Here is a 9,716-nt window from a genome sequence, read left to right as displayed (position 1 = left end):
CCATTCTCCTGCCTCAGCCTCCCAAGTAGCTGGGACTGCAGGCGCCCCCCACCATGCCTGGCTAATTTTTTGTATTTTTAGTAGAGACAGGGTTTCACCCTGTTAGCTGACGTGGTCTCGATCTCCTGACCTCGTGATCCGCCCACCTTGGCCTCCCAAAGTGCTGGGATTACAGGCATGAGCCACCACGCCCGGCCATGTATTAGCAATTTCTTAATACCCAAAGTTCCTTCATCTTCTACTTGCAATTCTCTCTTCATAGGGTTCAGTTCTAAATCAAATGTCCAACATGAGAAATTGTGCACACGCTTTCCTCCCTATGCCTCATCACTCTGAGCATAAATCATTTTTATTAAGGTTTCCTCATTGATATATTAAATAAATGCTGTAGAATGGACAACTGGGGTTTGCAGCTCCACCACTTCATTAGACACAGTCAGATTCTTAATCTAATTCTAGACTTAGCAGGATTTTTAACACGTGAGAAATTTTTAGACCATGGATTTAACAGTCTGATATAATTTTATATATGCCATAAGGTGGATATGGATTGAATTTTCTCTGAATGTTGAGACTTTGGGTAACTTTATTTTCTTGTATAGTTTTCTTTTCTTAATCATCTACAACAAAAATGTTCTTTTACACAAAACAAAATAACGTCAAATAATTATTTATTAATGTTCTGAGATGAGTGGTGGTGTGGTTGTACAATAGTGTAAATGTACTTATTGCCATTGGACTGTATACTTAAAATGGTTAAAATGGCAAACTTTATGTTATATATATTTTACCACAATAAATTTTCAAAACAATATTAATTAATTAAAATGAACACTTTTAAAATATGATGACTCTGAGATACGTGCAAAACAATTTCAACTCCAAAATAGGACAAATTGATTAAACTTTGTTTAAATACTTTTGAGGTATATGTTTTACAGCAACATTTTAAAAACACATTTGATGTCTGACATAAATTGTAAAGACAGTTCTGGCAAGAGAGTCCTGGTAACATCATAATATGTTGTAAGCAGTAAAATAATTTTCCCCAAAATTGTATAAGGAGACATCACCTGTTTGGAGTAATAGAAGCCTGCCTGGAGGCTACGGGGATAAATCAGCACAGTGTTTGTAGTGTTTAGTGTGCTATGTGATGCAGGATTTTAATATTTGCTTAAGTTCACTATTTTGAGCTTGTATTATCATCTATAAGATGTTTTTGCTTCACACCTGTCCAAGTATCAAGACTACTTAAAATTACCTGTTATGCACTCCTATAAGTAAGGGAAAATATGTCTATAATTATATCACTAAGCAACAGTGGTCCCAGTTGTGTTCTAGAGCCTGTTTAAATCAGCTAGAAGGAACCAGTTGTGCACATTTCTTCCCAACTGGAATACAAAGTAGTATTCAATGATACTACTTTGATAGCTTGAAGTCATGGGAGAAATATTTACAATACAGAAATCTGGAAACACTACAAATCAGGAGTTGTGTTTTTTGTTGTTTATCCAGGAGTACCTGTGGTTAAAAACATTTACAGCACATGACTCACTGTTTGTGTATTCACTCATTCAACAGATATTTCTCAAGTACCTTGTAAGTACTAGATGTTGTATAGGTATGGGGCACACTGAAATAAACAAAGTAGATATGGCTCATAATTCCATGAAATTTTATATAATAGTTAATACCTCTAGTTTAAAACCCTTGTCTGTAATCCAGAATTTTTAGTACAACAACCTACTCAACATCTCCATCTGAGTGTCTGAGGGTCATCTCAGATTTACACATCCAAAACAGAGTTCCTGATGTTCCTCTAAAACTTACTCCTACTGCCGTCTTCTGAGGTCAAAATATGAGCCTCAGGTCAAAACTCCAGGAAACATCCTTGGCTCATCTCATCTTTCATACATATCCAATCCATCAGCAAATCTAGTCATGTCTACTACTTTCATATTACATGTTGAATCTAATCACTTAAGACTCCTACTGCTGCCATCTTAGTCAAAGTCAATATCATTTTTCACCTAAATTACTACAATACTCGCCTAACTGGTTTTCTTACCCCTACTCCTGTTCCCCTTTAGTTTGTTCTCAATGCAACAGCCAGAGTGAACCTATTAGCAGTGGACCCATAATATATCTCCTCTACAAATCATTCAATAGCTCCTTAGCTCTCTCAGAGTAGAAACTGAAGTCCTTACACTGACTTACAAGAATTTAGACTAGCTGGTCCTTTGTTACTGTATAATCTTTTTTATTACTACCACTTCCCCACTGTGCTCCACCATCACCGTTCTCCATCATTTTATTGGCATACTAGGCAAGTTTCCACCTCAGGACCTTGCACTCTGTAGCAAATATTCTTCTTCCAAACAGCTATGTTGTTCATTCCCTATATTGCTTCTGGACCCTGACTATAATATAAAACTGTTTTATTTTTATAACATGTATCACCTCCTAAAATGCTATGTAATTGGACTACTGTAATACTTACTTTTGCCTCTCTCCCCTGTAGTGTTAGAAGTTCCATGAAAACAAGGCTTGACTTGTGTATCAACTAAATGAATGAATAATAAGTAGAGTGCATGGTAACTATGAGAACACATAACAAGAGAGGGTGTATTTATTGTGTTAGAAGAGAAAAATAGAAGTTGTAAAAGTGTTTTTGTTTATTTTTAATTTTTAATTTTATGGGTACATAATAATTATACATATTTATGGGGGTACATGCGATTTTTTTATACAGTCATACAATGTGCAATGATCAAGTCAGGGTAATTGGGGTATCCATTACCTCAATTTCTTTGTCATTTATTTGTGTTAGGAACATCTCAATTCCACTCTTTTATTTTATTTTAAAATATGCAATAGATTGTTGCTAACTATAGTCACACTGTTATGTTTTTCAGCTTCTTGTAACCATCATTTGACCATATGAGTTCATTATTAAAAATTTTTAGTTCTCACTTATGAGTAAGAACACATGAAATTTGTCTTTTCTGTGCCTGGCTTATTTCACTTAACATAAAGTCCATGTCCATCAGTTCCAGAAGTGTTTTTAATGTTCTTTATTTTACAAAAACAAAAAGAAAGAAAGAAAGAAAAGAAAATATCCTCTGATCCATTGTCAGTGTTGCTAATATTAAATTTTAAAAATCATATAAATACTCTACATAATCTCATGGATAATGATCACATTCAAATTAAGGTGAACCATCAATGGAGAAAAAGATTTGAGACTTTTCAAATGAGCATAAATAACAGTTTTGAAGAAATCAAACAAAAGATGCTAGGCACTTATGAAATTGAATATTTATAATGTATAAGTACTATTAATCCAAATCCCAGGTGTATAAATGAATTAAATTTTTAAAAGTCATAGTACCATGTGTATTGACTTTTATACCTTCAAAATAAATGCATGTGTAAAAGTTTTTTTCCGATAGCTAACTACATGATGTAAAATACATTCAAATTTCTTTAACTACTAATTATGATTTCATTAGCTTAAAATGTTTTATTTGTTAAAATTGTAAGTTAAGTATATCTTCCACAAAGGTTTACACAATCTAGTTTCATATTGAAGACAGCGGTATTTCAGAATCAAACAATAGTAGTATAATTCAATATTATCTTTTAAAATAACAGAATGCAATATCTTTCCTACATAGGAAATTACTGGCAATCCCCATTCACCATTCACAGAGCAATTGCTGATGAAACTTTGAAAGAGCAGGAGTGAAACAGGACTCCTTGGGAAAAAAAGATACTAGCTTTAAAATTTTAGTTCACAAAGAGAATACTTACACTAAAGATAGAATAAATACTTATTTGCATTAAAAGTTACCAAGTTTAAACATATACTTCTCACTGCACACAGATTTGAGTTACCAATATTTAGTTAAATAACACAAGTGCCAGCCAGGCACAGTGGCTCACACCTGTAATCCCAGCACTTTGGGAGGCCAAGGTGATCACAAGGTCAGGAGATCAAGACCATCTTGGCTAACACAGTGAAACCTTGTCTCTACTAAAAATACAAAAATTAACCGGGCATGGTGGCAGGCACCTGTAGTCCCAGCTACTTGGGAGGCTGAGGCAGGAGAATGGTGTGAACCCGGGAGGCAAGCTTGCAGTGAGCTGAGATCGTGCCACTGCACTCCAGCCTGGGTGGCAGAGCAAGACTCCATTTCAAAATAAATAAATAACACAAGTGCCCCCAACAACATAGCTCACATTTCAGTTACCATATCATATTAACTCACACAGTAACTGTGAGTGTTTGCATAAAAGACAAACTTAACTGCTAGCTTTTCAGTCTATGAACCACTCTACAAATAACAGATTAACATCATAATTAGTGAGCAATCACATTCCTTCTTTCAAAATCTGTCACCGATTGGTTACTGATCTGTTCATTCAGTTCATGCACAAACAGAAAAGCACATAGTTGTATTGCCCAAGTGCTTTCCAGTGATAAACTCACATGACATTTTTTAAAATGACTCATCAAGGCCCAGAGCAGTGGCTCACTGCTGTAATCCCAGTGCTTTGGGAGGCAGAAATGGGAGGATCACTTGAGACCAGGAGTATAAGGTTACAATGAACTATGACTGCACCACTGCATGCCAGTCTGGGTGACAGAGCAAGAACCTGTCTCAATAATAATCATCATCATAGCTAAAGAAAGAGGGACTGGTCAGCAAGATGAAAGTAGAGTGAAGAAATTAAAAGAATTGAGAAGTGAGAATGCTGAAAGTAAAATGTGAATCCAACGTAAATGCAGTTATGGAAGAATAACTGATGGAGGGAATGTTGATACTTTTACTCTTCAGATTCTAGATTTGCAGCCTGAGGGAATTATGCAAGGTGAACTTATCAACCTAAAGGAAGAAACTGGTAGTAACAAATGGGTGAAGCTCTCATAGAGGAAGTGGCATCAGCAAAAATCTTCACATAAAAAAAAAAAAAACTCTTCAAGATAGTTCACCACTTTGAAAGTGCAAAAGATAAAATGTTGGAAGATAATTCAAATTTAGAAAAAAGGAGACTGCTTTGCCAAAGCAGAGAAATGATGCTTGCTCTGCATAATTTTATATGGCAAGAAGAAGGCAAATTCTGTTCATACTATTTGTGATACATTTTTTTACAGAGAAATGAAACATTTTATTTCTCATTTTTTTCTAATGTTTTAAAATTATATTCTACAAAACTTTTTTCTGTTTTTCATTTCTCTGTGTATTTATAACTAAGAGCAAGGGAGTTTTTGATATTTTAACAAAAATTTTAAAGATTACAGGAAAATTATATTTTTTCCCAGTGATTATTTAGATCACTTTGCACGGTCTCAGTTTATATGATCATTTTGATTTCCAAGTACCATTTTGCAAAGCAAAGACTACCTATATGTAAAAAAAAAATCACAGTCTAATTGCCCAAGTTTGGTAATCAATAGATACTGTTTTCTCAGATTTCCACACTATTTAGCTCGTTGATATAGATCATTCTATTTACCAAACATTGTAACTTACTGAAAATACCTCTGTCAGAGATATAATTATATAGATTTCTAAATAGAATAAAAAAGAAAACAAGGGAGAAAGAAAACAGCAACTCGAAAAGGTAACCTAGAGAGTATGGATGGCTAAATAATGAAAACTATTAACACATAATTTCAAAAAATAAGCATGGGATCATCTAAGTGGATTCTGAAATAATTTGTGATAACTCAATACCCATTCCTGACAGAATTCTTGGCAAACTACAATATACGGTATTTCTTAAGATAATAAACAATATTTATCTCCAGATATAATATGTGAGAACTATATGAAGTAAATTTTACAGAGAGAGAGAGAGAGACATATCTATATCCTGTGGACATTTGAGCAATGCAGGATTTAGAGGCACTGAGCCCTGCACAGTAAAATAAATTGTGTATGATTTTGAGCCCCACGACACTTTACCATTTACTTCACTGGAAACCTTACCAATAATATAAACAGTCAACACCTATTGTATTCTTATGATAAAGTAAGCTAGAGAAAAGAACATATTATTAAGAAAATCATAAGGAAGAGAAAATATACTATTCGTTAAGTGAAAGTGGATCATCATACAGGTCTTTATTCTCATCATTTTGTTGAAAAGGCTAAGAAGGAGGAGGAAGAAAGGGGATTGATCTTGCTGTCTGAGAGGTAGCAAAGGGAGAAGTGGAGGAGATGGAAGGAGAGGCAGGAGAGACAGACATACCCGGTGTAATTTTACTGAAAACAATCCGTGTATAAGTGGACCTGTGCAGTTCAAACTCATGTTGTTCAAAGGTCAAACATACTAGAAAATAGAAAACACATACTGAAAAGATTAAATGGTAAAAGTATACCAGTTATTTTTAGTTTCACTGTAATTCCAGTAAAACCATGGTAGAAGTTTCATAGAACTTAAATTATTGTGAAAAGTTTTCTGATTAAAAGCTACTGAGATTAACCAAGAAATGTTTACTACTAATAAAAAATAATAATGAAGAAAATTGTCCAATGAGATAGGAAAATACTATAAAATTATAATGAATGGAAACATTTGGAATTTGAAAAAGAATCCACAGTCAGATTGATTGTTGATATCAATAATTATATGTAAATATGTAAGAAGTTCAAATCTCGGATTATGTCTTCCTGTGAATTGATCCCTTTCATCATTATCAAATGTTCCTCTCTATGTTTAATAATACATGCCTTAAAGTCTAATTTTTATTGTATTTATATAGCAAATCTTTTCTTCTGGTTAGTGTTTACATGTTAAACACCTTCTTACATAAACATCTTAATACCAAGTTCATTACACATGAACTTCTTTGATATATTATAATCAAAAGCAAGGTTGGCTGCTTGCTATGTATAAAGCTGGTAAACAAGGGTGAAGTGCAGCAGAAGGAAAGTGACCTTAATCTAGAGTCATCCATAGGGAAATTTCCAAGCCTAGTGCCTTAAAGAAATCATTTCAAACTTTAGGTTGGGAAGACGGGCTGAAAAAGGAAACTTGGAATGGGAAGCATGTGGGAGTTGTGCTGGGTACAAAGTCTGTGTGTCTTATTCCGGTGGCTATCTTGAGTTGCAGTCCACCTGGAACACAGGCTGGCATTATCTCAACAATGGCTGGGTTGTTGACTAACTATCATGAAGTAATCTTCAGAATTTTGCAACTGGGTCTCCATGCTTGGTGTGTCTCAAGATTAGCCCCTGGAATTCCCAAGTAAGCACACAGATAAGTGTGCATCATGTAAGCTTCACAAGCATACAGTTAGATAAATGTGCATGGTGTAAGCTTCCCAAGCATACAGTTAGATAAGTATGCATGGTGTAAGCTTCACAAGCATACAGTTAGATAAATGTGCATGGTGTAAGGAAGTGTATGGTGGGAAAGGGAAGGACGTAGAGTTTTAAAAAGTACACTTCAAGGCTATATTTTAAGATTAAGGAGGGAAAAATAGGTTTCTGAAATTTGCTTCAAGTCTTGAGACTAGGAGGAAAGGAAAAAAAAAAAGAAAAAAAATTTAATGTGTTTTGAACCTAAACTGCTTGGTTACAATATGAGATAATTACAAAGAAAGTACCACAAACAAATAAGAAAAGTATAATTTCCCAAAATATGAAATTTGGAATTTAGCTAATTATCAGAAGTAAAGTTAGAATTCTACTTTTAACTGAGCACTAATATAAATATCTCATAGAATAAACTGTAGTGATAAAAATCATAAAAATCAAAAATATTATCATTAAACTCTTCATTTTACCTAGGAAAAAAATCTCTAAACATAAGAGCATCAGAAAAACAGGGAAAAACATTGATTAATCTGACTATATAAAACTATATAACCAAAGCATTATATTAAGCATAATTAGATGATAAAGCAAATCTTTAAGTATCTATGATTAAATGAAATACAAAATTAATATTTTAACTTATAATTAATTCTTATGAATCAATATGAAAATATCAGTAGGAATATGCAAAAGATGACAATTTTAGAAAAATAAAATGGTTACATAGACAAAACATTTTTACAATAATTAAAGAAATGCACATTTACCTAAAAAGAGGCAACCACATTTTATGGTAATGCAACGATGATAAAAGTCAGAGAAATGAGTATTCTAATTCTCTGCTGGAGGAAATAGAAATCAGGACAATCATTTGAGAAATTATTTGGCAATTAGCTCACTGAAATTACTAATTCTTTTTGACACAGCAGCTTCACCTCTGTGTCAAATAAAATTAAAATAAAGATGTTTGCCCATAAAAAATAAAGATACAAAGAAATATTTTATTGTTTGCGAATTTTTAACAATACAGTTTCAAAATAGACTTCTATGTACATGTTTTAGAATATACATTAATCAGTGATATAATGTTTTCAGGATGTTGATATGCAAAAAGACATACAGTAAAATGTTAACTTAAAAAGTTGTAGAGATTACAGATAAAAAATATAGTGATATAATGATATGCATATAATTTGCATATGCAAAAGAAAATAGTGAAAGGAAATGAAAAATGAACCAGGATGTTTAGCAGTGCTTTCCTTTAGTGGTAGTATTATGGAGAACTTGTATTTTCTTATGTATATTTTTCTGTATTTCAAAAGTATACATTTAATAATGAGAAGGAAAATGTAACTTGTTTGTAAAGCAGGATGAGAGTAATCCACTGTTGCATTTTGTACAATGTCCTGAATACTCATATGCTTTCTTGTTAATATGTTATTCTATTGGTGATTTACTCATAGAAGCCTGGTCAATAGCTCTCTCTTAGCAGTAACCTGGCCCCTCAGAACTCACACTGAGGCTCACTACATGTATTCATTTCTGTTAGTCACTGGAGTTATGTAATATACCATATCTAATGACACAGTATTTTCTATTTATCTGCTATCTGGATATGGTTCTACTAATTGGATTTGTTAATGTTTAAGGAAAAACACTTTAGCAACACATGTACACATAACATTTCGAAATAAATAGAATTGTTGCCATTATCTGACGTGATGGTGATGAAACTCTCCTCTTAATTACAGCAAGTTGGTTAATCATGTTGTTCAAATCTTCTTTATCTTTACTAAGTTTCATTATTGTTGTTATTTTGCCCTCCTATTTTACTGGCTACTGAGAGTGGTATCTCATAGTGCAACTATGATTGTGGATTATTTCTCATCTTGATTCTGTCAAGTTTGCACTGTACATCTTGAAGCAACATTAATTAAAATCTAGGATTGTTATGTCTTCCTGTGAATTGATCCCTTTTATCATTATCAAATGTCCTTCTTTATATTTAATAATATATGCCTTGAAGTCTAATCTTTATGATATTTATATAGCAAATCTTCTCTTCTGATTAGCGTTTATGTGGTAAACCTTTTTACATAAACATTTTAATATCAAGAATGTCTAATATAAGAAATCACAAATTTGATTTCATGGTAATGAATCATGTAAATTCCAATCACGTAATTTTATTTTTACATTCATACACAGTAAAATTTATTTTGATTGGTGTACAGATTTAAGATTTTTTATTATTATTATATACTTTAAGCTCTAGGGTACATGTGCACAACATACAAGTTTGTTACATATGTATACATGTGCCATGTTGGTGTGCTGCACCCATTAACTCGTCATTTACATTAGGTATATCTCCTAATGCTATCCCTC

The 9,716-nt window shown here is 32.9% G+C and overlaps 1 protein-coding gene across 1 annotated transcript in view; it reads left to right on the top strand.

Annotated features, from left to right (window-relative positions):
- TACR3 (tachykinin receptor 3) overlaps positions 1-9,716 on the top strand; it is a 105,258-nt gene that overhangs the window by 9,807 nt on the left and 85,735 nt on the right. The window lies entirely within an intron of this gene.

Source organism: Colobus angolensis, unplaced genomic scaffold (assembly GCF_000951035.1).
Source record: "Colobus angolensis palliatus isolate OR3802 unplaced genomic scaffold, Cang.pa_1.0 Scaffold217, whole genome shotgun sequence".
NCBI classification, from domain to species: Eukaryota; Metazoa; Chordata; class Mammalia; order Primates; family Cercopithecidae; genus Colobus; species Colobus angolensis.
The sequence above is the reverse complement of the archived record's forward strand: the minus strand, read 5'-3'. Positions and strand labels throughout refer to the sequence as shown.